Here is a 15,075-nt window from a genome sequence, read left to right as displayed (position 1 = left end):
TCACCCAAGTCTCATCTTGAATTGTAAACCCCAGGTGTTGAGGGAGAGATGTGGTGGGAAGTGATTTGATTATGGGGTCAGTTTTCCCTATGCTGTTCTTGTGATAGTGAGTAAATACTCAGATATGATGGTTTTATAAATGGTAGTATTTTTCTGCACTCACACACACTCGTTCTGTCTTGCCTGCTGCCATGTAAGACGTGCCTCTTCCCCTTCTGCCACGATTGTAAGTTTGGCCTCCCCAACCATGTGGAAGTGTGAGTCAGTTAAACCTCTCTTTATAAATTACCCAGTCTCAGGTGTGTCTTGATAGCAGTGTGAAAATGGATGAATATAGTACTGTAAGCTTTTCTTGTAATACTGATTTAGCTGTTTCTCAAGGATCCTGTTATATCATGTCTCTTTTTTATTAATTTCAAACTAGTTTTTGATTTCTGCCTTAATTTTGTTCTTTACCCAAAAGTCATTGAAGAAAAAGTTATTTCACTTCCATGTGATTGTATGATTTTGAGATATCCTCTTGGAATTGCTTTCTATTTTTTATTGCACTGTGGTGTGAGAGTGTGCTTATTGTGATTTCTTTTTGAAATGTGTTGAGACTTGCTTTATAGCCAAGCATTTGGTTGGTCTTAGGATAGGTGCCATGAGTAGATAAGAAGAGTGTATATTCTGTGTATGTTGGGTGTAGTATCCTAAAGATATCTATTGGATCCAGTTGGTCAAGTGTTGAGTTTAACTTCAGGAATATCTTTGCCAGTTTTCAGCCTTGACAATCTGTCTAATGCCAGCACCTGTTATTTTCTGACTTTATAATAATGATCATTCAGACTGGTGTGAGATGGTGTCACATTGTGGCTCTGATTTGCATTTCTCTAATGATCAGTGATGTAGAGCTTTTTTTCATGTGATTGTTGGTCACATATATGTCTTCTTTTGAAAAGTGTCTATTCATATCCTTTGCCCACTTTTTAAAGAGGTTGTTAGTTTTTTTAATAAATTTGTTTCAGTTCCTTATAGATGCTGGATTTTAGACTTTTGTCTAAATGTTTTTTCCCATTTTGTAAGTTATCTGTTTGTGCTGTTGATAGTGTTGTTTGCTGTGCATAAGCTCTTTTGTTTAATTAGATCCCATTTCTCAATTTTTGCTTTTGTTCTAATTGCTTTTGGCATCTTTGTCATGAAACATTTGCCTGTGACTACTTCCTGAATGATATTGCTAGGTTTACTTCCAAGATTTTTATAGTTTTGAGTTTTATATTTACGTCTTTAATCTATCTTGAGTTATTTTTTGTATCTGGTATAAGGAAGGGGTCCAATTTAAATCTTGTCCTTATGGTTAGCCTGTTATCTTAGCACTATTTATTGAAAAGGGAATCATTTCCCCATTGCTTGTTTTTGTCAGATTTGTCAAAGATCAGATAGTTGTAGGTATGCAGTCTTATTTCTGAGTTCTCTGTCCTGTTCCATTGGTCTCTGTGCCTGTTTTTGTACCAGTGTCATGTTGTTTTGGCTACTGTAGCCCTGTAGTATAGATTAAAGTCAGGTAGGGTGATGCCTCCAGGTTTGTTCCTTTTGCATAGGATTGCCTTGGCTATTTTGGCTCTTTGTTGGTTCCATATGAATTTTTAAATAGTTTTTCTAGTTCTGTGAAGAATGTCAATGGTAGTTTAATAGGAATAGCATTGAATCTATAAATTGCTTTGAAAAGTATGGCCATTTGAACAATATTGATTCTTTCTATCAATGAGCATGGAATTTTTTTCATTTGTTTGTGTCATCTCTGATTTCCTTCCACACTGGTCTGTAGTTGTCCTTGTAGAGATCTTTCACTTTCCTTGTTAGCTGTATTCCTAAGTATTCTATTCATTTTGTGTCCATTGTGAAGGGTTGTACATTCTTGATTGGGCTCTTAGCTTGACTGGTGTTGGTGTATAAAAATGCTAGTGATGTTTGCACATTGATTTTTGTATCTTAAGACTTTGTTGAAGTTGTTTGTTAGCTTAAGAAGCTTTTTGACTGAGACTATGGGGTTTTCTTGATGTAGGATCATTTTGCCTGCAAACAGGGATAGTTTGACTTCCTCTCTTCCTATTTGGATATCCCCTATTTCTTGCTCTTGTCTGATTGCCCTGGTGAGCACTTCCAATACTATGTTGAATACAAGTAGTGAGAGAGGGAATCTTTGTCTTGTGCTGGTTTTCAAGGGGAGTTCTTCCAGCTTTTTCCCATTCGCTTTGATGTTGGTTGTGGGTTTGTCAAAGATGGCTTTTTGAATTTTCAGCATTCTTGTGCTGATTGTTTCTCATCTTTGTGGGCTTCTCTGACTTCAATCTTTGAGACCGCTGACCTTTGGATGGGTTTTTCTTTTATTTTCTCCTATTTGATTATCTTGAGTGTGTGATTGTGGCATAAGGTTGATTGACCCAACTGGCTTTGTTTCTGGGACATGTTAGAAGGCAAACACTCAGTTCTCAACTCCTGGGCTGTGTGCTCTAACTCTGGGGGACTTGTATTGAGCCCCGACTTTGTTCTCTGGCTCCTTGAGGTTTGGAGTCCACTGCGCTGGCAGTGTTAAGGTGCAGCAGCTTCAGCAGAATGCTAGTGGATATAGGGGTGGGTGCATCACTGCAGACATTCACCACAGTGGCACAAGCAAGGAAGCTGATCACACACAGGAGTGATCCCTCAGGGTGTGAGAGGATCCTCTGTTCTCTTCAAAGTATTAGCGCAAGGGCTGGATGCTGGTGGAGGTAGGGCTTGCTGGTTTTGTGCCTGCCAAGACTCCAACTGCAATGGTGGTCCCCAGGGACAGAGGGAGGAGACTACACTCATGTGTGCTGGTGGGACGGGTAAACAAAACCCACTCTTGCAAACACGCACCAGCTGCAGTATGGGGAAGGTACATCTGGGGTGGTGCACAGCCCTAGGGGCTGCCTTGCTGGAGCTCTATGCTGGTAAGCCATAGTCCGCCAGCACAGAAGCTATGGTGTGGGCCCCCAGGGCTCTCAAGACTGACCTGTAAGCAGGTGTGGCCAGGCTGGGGCTCTGGGAAGACCAAGGAGTGCTCAGGTTGGACCAGGCCCATTGGATGAGCAAGACCGCTCAGCAGAGATTGGGTCCGACAGTTCCCCTAGGGCTAAAGTCCCCTATGGGAGCAAGTCAAGCCTATAGGGATGGTTATCGCTGGCCATGCTCAACTACAGACACCCCTGCACCAAAGCCTCTGTGCTCTACATCAGTGGTCTTACTGTTCCACCAATTCTCTAAGCAGTTCTCCCTGCCACCTCTGCCACCTCAAGTGTCCGTTCTGGACGATGGGTCTCCTTCGCAGACTTCCAGAGGCCTGTGGTGAGAGTGGGTTGCTCCTTGCCAGTTCAACTCACCCTTTCTCCTGAAGCGGTTGTGGTGCAAAAATGAATCCCAGTGTGTGGCAGCCCATGCAGGGTTTCCAACTTTCTCCCCCTTAATCCCAGCTCCTGTGTCTTTCCTCTGTCCACTTTCAGTGCCTTCCCTCTGAAGATCTGTTGAAAGGATACCCATTGCCTCAGTCTCTCCATGGGAGCTCTTCACTTGTCTGTGTCTAGTTGACCATCTTTCCTTCCCCCCTGCTTTCTTGAGGTGCAGAGTTAGGTTGTTTATCTGAGATCCTTCTTCTTATTCAATGGTTGTAGTTACTGCCGTTAGTGTCCCTCATAGTACTGCTTTTGCTGCATTCCATAACTTTTGGTATGTTGTATTTTTTTTGTTTTCATTAGTCTGAAGATGTTTTCTAATTATTTTTGTGATTTCATTTTGTACATTTGTTGTTCAAAACTGTGTTGATTAATTTCAATATATTTGTGAATTTTCCAAGTTTCAACTATTGCTTTCTAGTTTCATTTCATTGTGTTTGGAAAAGGTACTTGTTAGGATTTCAATTTTCTTAATTTGTTAAGATTTGCTTTGTGACCTACCATGTGATCTATCCTGGAAGATGTTTCATTTGCTGTTGAGATGAATGTGTATTCTGTTGCTGTTCAATGTAATATGTCTTTTGACCTGTTAGTATTTTTCAATCCTTTATTTCCTCATTAAACTGTTTATTTTCATTATTTAATTTTGGATTTGAAATATTCTATTATTGTTTTACTATGTCTTCACTTAATTATGTCAATGTTTATATATTTGGGTTCTCTTATGTTAAATGCATATATGTATTTATAATTGTTATATATTCTCAGATAAATGACCCATTTATCATTATGTTCTTGTAAGAGTTTTCACTTAAAGTACTTTTTGTGTAAGTATGGCAACCTATACTCTCTTTTGATGCCATTTGCTTGCAACAACTTTTTCCCTTTTACTTTCAGTCTATGTGTGTCCTTCAATCTAAAGTGAGTGTCTTATAGACAGCATATAGTTTGATATTGTTTTATTCTTTTCCTATCAACCACTGTACCTCTTTTGATTGGAGAGTTTAATACATTTACATGTAAAGGAATTATTGATAGGGAAGGACTTGCCTGCACTCATTTTGGTACTGTTTACTTTCTTGATGTAGCTATTTTCTTCCCCTTTTATTCTCTTGCTGCCTTCCTTTGTGTTTTGTTGATATTTTGTAGTGACATCTTTCCAGTATTTTCTCATTTTCTGTTCTATGCCATCTGTGAGTATTTTCTTTGAGGTTTCCAGGAACTTATAAAAAACATATAAAAAGCATTTTATACTTATGACAATTTATTTTAATCTGATAACTATGTAACTACATCAGTGTACAGAAACTCTGCCATTTTACATCTCCCCCACTTTGTGTTAATATCACAAATTACATCTTTTTACTTTTTGTATTCAATAACATAGTTTTATAGTTATAATAATTTTATACTTTATAAGTTTGATGACAGAAATAAAAGTGATTTGCACACATATATATTTATGACATACAATATGTTGTTTCAGTACACATACACATGGTGAAATGATTATCAAAATCAATTCAAGTTAATATAGTCACCACCTCACAGTTACCTTTTTTTTCTTTTTTGTGGTGAGGACACTTGAGATCTACTCTGTTAGCAAATTTCAAGTATACAATACATTATTGTTAAATATAGTTACCATGCTGTACATTAGATCTCCAAAACTTATAATAGAAAATACATATAATTTAACAACATCTACCAATTTACCTACCTCTGACACTTGGCAAGCACCCTTCTACTCTGTTTATATGAGATTGACTTTATTTATTTATTGTTTTGAGACAGAGTCTCACTCTGTAGCCCAGGCTTGAGTGCAGTGGCGCAATCTTGGCTCACTGCTACCTCCGCCTCCCAGGTTCAAGTGATTCTACTGCCTCAGCCTCCCAAGTAGCTGGGATTACAGGCCTGTGCCACCACGCCCAACTAATTTTTGTATTTTTCATAGAGATGGGGTTTCACCATGTTGGCCAGGCTGGTCTCTAACTCCCGACCTCAAGTGATCTGCCCACCTGGGCCTCCCAAAGTTCTGGGATTACAGGCCTGAACCACCACGCCCAGCAAAGTTTGACTTTATTAGGTTCCATGTATAAGTGAGATCATGCTTTGTTTGTCTTTCTGTATGTGGCTTATTTCACTTAACATAAAATACTCCAGTTTCACTTATATTGTCACAAATGGCGTAGTTTTCTTATTTTTATGGCTGAGTAACAGCTAATTTTATATATGTATATACGTATATACATATATACACACACTTATATATATATAAACATATATAAACACACACACACACACACACATATATATATATAAACATTTCATTTATCTGTACAAAGATGCTTAGGTTGTTTTCGTATCTAAGCTATTTTGAATTACATGATTTGCATGTTTTGTCTTCTCCAAATTTCATGTTCACATGTGACCTCCAATATTGGAGGTGGGTTTAGTGGGAAGTGTTTGGGTCTTGACAGTAGATCCCTTATGAATGTCTTGGCACCATCCCCATGGTAATGTGTTCTCCTTCTGGTAGTTCATGTGAGAACTGGTTGTTTAAAATGAGTGTGGCACTTTCCCCCTCTCACTCTTGCTCCCCTCTCTCTTTTGCTCCCACTTTTACCGTTTGATGTACCTGCTTCCCTTTCACCTTCTTCCACCATGAGTGAAAGTTTCTTGAGCCCTCACTAAGAGAAAATGCTGGTGCCATGCTTTCTGTACAGCCTAGAGAATGGCAAGCCAAAAAAAAAAAAAAAATCTCTTTGTAAATTACCCAGCCTCAGATATTTCCTTATAGCAATTCAAAAACGGACTAACACAGAAAATTGGACCATGAGTGAGTATTGACATAAAGACCCGTGAAGATGTGGAAGTGGCTTTGGAACTGAGTGTGGGCAAAGTTTGAAAGAGTTTGGAGGGCTCAGAAGGACATTTTTGTGGTGTAAGTGAAATTAGGTTTATCTGCATTGGTGCATGTTGTACTGTGTTTTTTTTTTTTTTTTTTCTTTCTATTGCTGTATGGTTTTCCATTGTACAAATATGACAATTTACTATTCCATTCACTCTTGATAGGCACCTAGGTAATTTCCAATTAGAGCCACTATGAATAGTGCTTCCATGAACATTTTGTACATTTCTTTAGGTGAATATATGCAAATTGTTAAGTATAGAGGGGAGCAAATTTTGCATCACAGGATATGCATATATTCATCTTTAATACTGCCAACCATAAAAATTACATGTGTCAATTTAGACTATCACCAGAAGTATGTAAGAGTTCTGGTTGTTTCATATCCTGGTCAACATTTGTTATTTTTTATCTTTTTTATTTTAGCCAGTAAGTGACTATATGATGTCTTAATACCCTTATATTGTCAAAATGATATCATATTTTAACATAAAGAAAAAAATTAAAAATATGCAGAATTAATGATTATATTACCATGCTCTTCTTGTGGATTTCTTTAGCAAAGAGAAGAAGTGATATTTATGTCTATGACAAATCACTCTGTCATCCTGGGGCTGCAAAAATAAATAAAAAATCTGGGAGTCACATTTCAGAATTGAATGGACATTATTCAAACTGAAATCTTTCGCCAATTCCTACAGATGAAAATTGTAGGTGTTAGCAAGACTAAAAAGGCATTTGTCTGTCAAGGAGAGTTTGCCCTTTCTGTTAGTTCCTTCATTTATTTACTTTAACAGTTTATAAATGTACATATCTAGGGCTGGTCCTCTAACTGCTTTTAGGGCAATTGCATAGTGATATTCTACCAACAACTAAAGTTCATTAGGTAGTGTGGAAAAAACTACGCTGGGAATCTAGAGACTGAATTATTGAGTTGTCTCTGTCTCTAACTAAAACTGGGTTTTTGAACATGTAACTTAACCTTTTATTTTTGTAAGAATTGGGGAATATTCCCATCTCAGAGACTTGTTCCTATGGTTCCCTTTTATCCATAGCTTGCTCCCTCACATTCTTTAGGTTTTACTTGAATGTAACTAATTTGAGGGGCCCTTATTTTTCCATCCTATTTAAAAGGTTACCCTCCACTTACTTCCAATCCAGCAGTTCTGGTTTTGTCTTTTAGCACTTATCACTTTCCAACATTTATATAGCAATTTAGTTTGTTTGTTAGTTCATTGTTTTTCTTTTAATGTAGTGTAAGCTCTATGAGGGCAGGGTATGCTGTTATTTTGACTGCTTGGCATACAGAAATATCTCAAATGTACATCTCAAATTATTAAATGTTGATTTGTAATCTCTAAAATTATTAGAATGAACAAACTGATCAATAAAGTATTTCCTGTTTCTAAAATTCTGATTCTATGACTATAACAGGACTAATGATCTGCCTGAGTATCATGATTTCTTCCTTCTACAACAGAATGGATTCTCTTTATAGCTAAATGTGAAATCTCAGATTCATTTATAACTCATTCATCTTTTCTGACATTTTAATTTTCATTATGGATATTTTTCACCAATGTGTCATTATTTTTAATATGCTATATTTATTTTGTGTCCCTACTATGTTCACTTTAGCCCGTTTCTGTATAGCTGGGTTTTCTCTTGAGTATACTGATATGGTTTGGCTCTGTGTTACCACCCAAATCTTGTATTGAATTCTAATCCCCAGTGTTGGAGTAGGGACCTGGTGGGAGGTGATTGGATCATGGGGGCAGATTTCCTCCTTACTGTTCTCGTCATGAATCTTACAACTAGGAATTCAGAGATAATATGAGTCTGAATTCTAGACAGTGAGTTCTCACAAGATCTGGTTGTTTAAAAGTGTGTAGCACTTCCCCCTTCATTCTCTCTCCTGCTCCAGCATGTGAAGATGTATTCTCTTCCCCTTTGCCCTCCACCATGATTGTGAGTTTCCTGAGACCTCCCAGCCATGCTTCTTGTACAGCCTGCAGAACTATGAGTCAATTAAAACTCTTTTCTTTGTAAGCTACCTGGTCTCAGGTCATTCTTTACAGCAGTGTGGGAATGGACTGATACACATATTAAATTCATGTTGCATACCACTCTAGAAAAATATAACTGAAAGATAGGATCACCCAATCAATTTTATTTATATATCAGGATTCTGCATAAGATACATTCCATTATTTAAAATAATGTTGCACATTGGAAATAATATAGACCTAAGGGAGGAGACCACCCCTCATATTGTCTTATGCCCAATTTCTGCCTCCAAAGAAAGAAGAAGTAAAAACTAGAAGGCAGAAATGAAATCAACAGGCAGACAGCCCAGCGCCACACCCTGGGCCTGGTAGTTAAAGATCAACCTCTGACTTAATCAGTTATGTTATCTACAGATTACAGACATTGTACAGAAAAGCACAGTGAAAATCCTTGTCCTGTTCTGTTCGGTTCTAATTACTGGTGCATGCAGCCCCCAGTCACATACCCCCTGCTTGCTCAATCGATCACAACCCTCTCACGTGGACACCCTTAGAGTTGTAAGCCCTTAAGAGGGACAGGAATTGCTCACTCGGGGAACTCGGTTTTTGAGACAGGAGTCTTGCCGATGCTCCCGGCCGAATAAAGCCCTTCCTTCTTTAACTCGGTGTCTGAGGGGTTTTGTCTGTGGCTTATCCTGCTACAGACCTACATCTCTCATTTTGTACTGCATTTTAAACTGGTGTCTTTAATATTATACATTTCTCCAAACTTACAAGGGATAGAAAAGTCATCTGGCATTTTGAATGACACTCTTCAAGGCATATTGAATCCGTTCCAAGTACAAACTTTACAGTGCATGAATCAGATGGACAGATATTCTTTTTGTTTCTATAACTTATAGAGATCTTTTTATCGAGTCTCTTCAGTCTGGTAGAACATAACTGAACCTAGTCATTTCTGTAGAACTATTAACTCAGTAATTTTTTTTTTCTTTTTGAGGTAGAGTTTCACTCTTGTCACCCAGGCTGGAGTGAAATGGTACGATCTCAGCTTACTGCAACCTCGCTTCCTAGGTTCAAGCAATTCTCCTACCTCAGCCTCCCGAGTAGCTGGGATTGCAGGTGCCCACCACCATGTCCAGCTAATTTTTGTGTTTTTAGTAGAGGTGGGGTTTCATCATGTTGACCAGGCTGGTCTCAAACTCCTGACTTCAGGTGATCCATCTGACTCGGCCTCCCAAAGTGCTGGGATTACAGACGTGAGCCATGGTGCCCAGCAACTCAGTAATTTTTTAAATTCAATTCGTAATTTTCTACATTAGGAAAGGTTTTACTTTCCATCTCCTTTTATTTTCTGAGATGGTATTTAATTACAGATGTAGATGACAGACTCATTTATAATCAAAGATGTATCGAGGGAGGAGTTATCTGATTCTAGATTGTCATGTGTCCATCTCATATATCCTTTACAATAAATATTGTTCTGTATTACTCTCAGCTATAATCATTTTTCACCCTGATATTACCTAAGATAGTCATGCTATCTCTGAAATCCTAGTTGTAAGATTAATGCTGTTTTCTACTACAACATGACATTATTTCAACAATGAGATCCTTGGACTCTACCACCTAACTTTCTTGCTTGTTTACAATCTCTCTCTCTCTTTTTTTATGCTTACTTTTATGCCTTTCCTGGGAGCAGAGAAAAATCTTGCTTTTCTCTTCTGTCACACTGCATCCACAAAAAGCTTCACAAACTGTCTCAGAGCAAACTGATCTTTCTGGTAAAACTTGACATTTTTGCCTAATTTGTCTGCTGTTACATGATGCTGAAGTGTAAAGGCTGGAGTCTTGAAGATCGCTAAGTCATATGACAAACAAAGCATAGATTTCTACTCTTTGTAAATTGTATTCTATTTGGAAGTTCTTTTCCCCTCACCGTCCTCAAAACTTGAATGTGCTTTAAGTGAGGCATAATTCAAGATCCTTTTAAGAAACTCACTCCAGCATCTAATATGTATGTATCTTTTCTTACTCAGCCTCTGCCTCCTCTTGCCAAGCCAAGGAGTTTTAGTGAAATGTCTGCTGTGGCCTCCCTTCCATTGAACAGTGACAACCAAAGACTAGCTTGAGTAGTGACCAACAATTTGGGAGATAAAGTTATTGCAGGTAGATGTGCACAGACACACGCACATATAGATAAATATTTCAAAAAATAACTTTGTCATAGCTAATCCTATTCTAATATTGCCATGGAACATACAATATGATAAACACATAGTACATATTTGGTATGTTTGTGAATTTTAAAATGTATTGATTCTGCTCCCTTCAAGACAGAGATATTACATTTGAATTCATATAAGTTCAGTTTTGCATTGATTAACTATGGATTAAAAGTAAAACAAATAAGGAATGTATACCAGAGAAATCGTCAACACCTTGGGAGATACTAAGATGGATTTACATGGTAAAATCTGTCCTTAGTGGGTTTATATGCTAATAGGAGGAGACATATTTGTTCATAAATAACTCTAACACAAAGCAGATTTTGTGCTATAATGATAAGACATATTAATAGCTACAATTTATTGTACTTTAATATCTGCCAAGCTCCATGCTTGATACTTCACACACATTAACTTATTTATTGCACATAAGAACTAGTGATATTGTTGTTACCATTTCAGTAGAAATAAAAACGCAGAGAAATAAAAGATTAATATTAGTGGGGTGGGATTAAGACCTGCCTTATTAATGAAGAAACATTTAAACTAGGTCTTTATTACAATGGGTGGGAAACTTACAGATGTATTTGGAGAATACAATATTATTGGCATCAAAATAACAAGAGATTTGTGAGGGGGTAATATGATTAGGAATGTACTTTGAAGAGATTTCTGATAGAAGTTTGAAGATCAGAGAGTAAAAATAACTCTCATCAAGAAGAATAAAATTAAATGTTAAATGCATCTTTAATGAATAATTGGCACATTAACTGAGAATTGCAGATTTTAATAACTCTATAAATTCTTATAACTTAAGCAAGTCTACGAATCCATAGTCCAGTTATGCATCAGTGCTCAAGGTACAGTGAAATTAGAAGCCAATGACATGTATGTCCCCTTTTAAAAAGCTGGATATTTAAATGTCTTTTGCTGTCAAACACATAAAAATCTTCAAAAAATATCATTATTTGATAGTTACATTATATCTATTAAGTAATGAGTATTTGATGACTATGTTTTAATCCTTGAAAAAAGAAAGAAACTATAGTTATCTAATAATGTGATAGATTCACCCTAATCCAAGGGACCTCTCTTTTGAATGACTCCTATAATTATTTATGGTCTTTAATGGAGCTTACATAGACACCAATTTTTGTCACCTCAACTTTATGTTTTAAATGTGTTAATAGATAAGAATCTGGAGCAAAATAAAAAGATCAAAGATTTTACAAGTCTACTCGATAAGATTTGATCTGAACTAAAAATCAAATTTGAAAGGCGCTCTTTTAAGCAATATTACTTTCCATTGTAGCTGAGATTTAATGATTAATTACTAATGTCTCCATGGTTTTCTGGTAAGAGTTTGGGGCTAATAAAAGCAAAATTATGTATTTTTATAATTGTATAAGTCAATTAGCTTTCCACAGATACACACACCATCTTTTCTCAGTGCTATTGATGAAAATTATGCTCAACAAACCACTGATTTCAATAGATATTGATAAGAATTATGTTAGAAAGAGATTCTCTGGTCAACTTAGTTTGAGAAAGTACTAACTTCAAATTTACTGCCAATTACTTCAAAATACCAACTTCAGATTTTCATTTTGTTTAGTTTTTATTATAAACTTTCTCTTCACTTTTAATATGCACATATGCACTGCAAATTTCTAAAAAGATAGTATGTAGTATTTATTAAAGTTATGTTATCACAGAATCCTTTATTATGTAAACTTTTGACCCTAATATTAATCTATACAATATATTTGAATATTCTGCTGTATGCCATATAATAAAAATGCTTGTAATATATTTTTTTTAATTTTTATTATAAGTTCTGGGGTACATGTGCAGGATGTGCAAGTTTGTTACGTAGGTAAATGTGTGCCATGGTGGTTTGCTGCACCTATCAACCCATCACCTAAGTATTAAGGGATATTGGCCTAAAGTTTCCTTTTTGTTCTTGTTGTGACTCTGCTAGATTTTGGTGTCAGGGTGATGCTGTCCTCATAGAATGAGTTAGAGAGAAGTCCCTCCTTTTTAATTGTTTGGAATAGTTTCAGAAGGAAGGGTATAAGCTCCTCTTTGTGTGACTGGTAGAATTCAGGTGTAAATCCATCTGGTCCTGGGCTTTCTTTGGATTGGTAAGCTATTTATTACTGCTTTAATTTCAGAACTTGTTATTGGTCTATTCAGGGATCTAACTTCTTCCTGGTTTAGTCTTGGGAGGGTGTATGTGTCCAGGAATTTATCCACTTCTTCTAGATTTTCTAGTTTATTTGCATAGAGGTGTTTATAGTAATCTCTGATGGTTGTTTGTATTTCTGTGGAGTCAGTACTGATATCCCCTTTATCATTTTTTATTGTTGTGTCTATTTGATTCTTACTTTTTTTCCTTATTATTAGTCTAGCTAGTGGTCTATTTGTTAGTATTTTCCAAAAACCAGCTCCTGGATTCATTGATTTTTTGGAAGGATTTTTTTGTGTCTCTATCTCCTTCAGTTCTGCTCTGACCTTGCTTATTTCCTTTCTTCTGCTAGCTTTGGAGTTTCATTGCTCTTGGTTCTCTAGTTCTTGCAGTTGTAATGTTAAGGGGTCAATTTGAGGTTTTCTAGCTTTTTTATGTGGGCATTTAGTGCTATAAATTTCCCTGTTAACACTGCTTTAGCTGCATCCCAGAGATTCTGGTATGTTGTCCCTTTGTTCTCATTGGTTTCAAAGAACTTCTTGATTTCTGCCTCAATTTCATTATTTACCCAGGAGTCATTCAGGAGCAGATTGTTCAATTTCCATGTTGTTGTATGGTTTTGAGTGAGTTTCTTAATCTTGAGTTCTAATTTGATGGTGCTATGGTCTGAGAGACTATTATGACTTCAGTTCTTTTGCATTTGCTGAGGAATGATTTACTTCCAACTATGTGATCAATTTTAGAGTAAGTGCCATGTGGTGTCGAAAAGAATGTATATTCTGTTGGGTTGAGAATTCTGTAGAAATCTATCAGGTACACTTGATCCAGAGTTGATTTCAAGTCCTGAATATCTTTATTAATTTTCAGTCTCAATGATCTAATATGGACAGTGGGGTGTTAAAGTCTCCCACTATTATTGTGTGGGAGTCTAAGTCTCTTTGTAGATCTCTAAGAATTTGTTTTATGAATCTGGATGCTCCTGTACTGGATTCATATATATTTAGGATAGTTAGATCTTCTCGTTGAATTGACCCCCTTTATCATTATGTAATGCCCTTCTTTGTCTTTTTAAATCTTTGTTGGTTTAATGTCTGTTTTGTCGGAAACTAGGTTTGCAACTCCTGCTTTTTTCTGCTTTCCATTTCTTGGTAAACTTTTCTCCTTACTTTTATTTTGAGTCTGTGTGTGTCTTTACATGTGAGATAGGTCTCTTGAATACAGCATGCCTATAGATCTTGATGCTTTACCCAGCTAGCTTTCCATTCTGTGTCTTTTAATTGGGACATTTAGCCCATTCACCTTTACGGTTAATATTGTTATATGTGAATTTGATCCTGTCATCATGATGCTAGGTGGTTATTTTACAGAACTCCTTGTGTAGGTGCTTCATAGTGTCCCTGGTCTGTATACTTCAGTGTGTTTTTGTAGTGGCTGGTAACTTTTTTAAAAACATATTTAGTGCTTCCTTCAGGAGGTTTTGCAAGGCAGGCCTGGTATTGATGAATTCCCTCAACAGTTGATTGTCTGAAAAAGATTTTATTTCTCCTTTGCTTCTGAAGTTTAGTTTGACCAGATATGAAATTCTAGATTTAAATTTTTTTTTCCTTTAAAAACGTTAAATATGCCCCCCCACCCCCCACCATTTCTTATGACTTGTAGGGTTTCTGCTGAGAGGTCTGCTGTTAGTCTGATGGGCTTCTATTTATAGGTGACCTGGGCTTTCTCTCGCTGTCCTTAACATTTTTTGCATTCATTTCGACCTTGGAGAATCTGATGAATATGTGTCTTGGGGTTGATATTCTCGTGGATTATCTTACTGGAGTTCTCTGGATTTCCTGAATTTGAATGTTGGCCTCTTGTGCTAGGTTGGGGAAGTTCTCTGGAATGATATCCTGAAGTGTGTTTTCCAACTTGGTTCTATTCTTCACATCTCTTTCAGGTACCCCTATCAGTCATAGGTTTGGTCTTTTAACATAATCCCATAGTTCTTGGAGGTTTTGTTTGTTCTTTTATATTCCTTTTTCTCTAATTTTGTGTGCCTACCTTATTTCAGCAAAATAGTCTTCAAGCTCTGATGTCCTTTCTTCCACCTGGTCTACTCAGCTATTAGTACTTGTATTTGCATTGTGAAGGTCTCGTGTTGTGTTTTTCTGCCCCATTAGGTCATTTATGTTCCTCTCTAAACTGGTTATTCTGGTTAATAGCTCCTGCATGTTCTAGTTAATAGCTCCTGTAATGTCTTATGGTTCTGAGCTTCTTGCAATGAGTTAGAACATACTCCTTTAGTTCA

General features: G+C 36.7%; 2 long non-coding RNA genes across 2 annotated transcripts in view; one reads left to right on the top strand and one right to left on the bottom strand.

Moving 5' to 3' along the window:
* LOC105490345 (uncharacterized) overlaps positions 1 to 15,075 on the top strand; it is an 848,896-nt gene that overhangs the window by 96,809 nt on the left and 737,012 nt on the right. The window lies entirely within an intron of this gene.
* LOC139360891 (uncharacterized) overlaps positions 4,509 to 15,075 on the bottom strand; it is a 33,767-nt gene continuing 23,200 nt past the window's right edge. Inside the window, exons 3-4 of the long non-coding RNA XR_011618449.1 lie at positions 6,898 to 6,977; positions 4,509 to 4,674 (exon numbers count right to left, since the gene is read on the bottom strand). This is a non-coding gene — a long non-coding RNA (uncharacterized lncRNA). The remainder of the gene's footprint in view (positions 4,675 to 6,897; positions 6,978 to 15,075) is intronic.

The sequence above is a fragment of the Macaca nemestrina genome, chromosome X (genome assembly GCF_043159975.1).
Source record: "Macaca nemestrina isolate mMacNem1 chromosome X, mMacNem.hap1, whole genome shotgun sequence".
NCBI lineage: Eukaryota > Metazoa > Chordata > Mammalia > Primates > Cercopithecidae > Macaca > Macaca nemestrina.
Note: the sequence above shows the minus strand (reverse complement) of the source record. Positions and strands in the feature narration are given on the sequence as shown.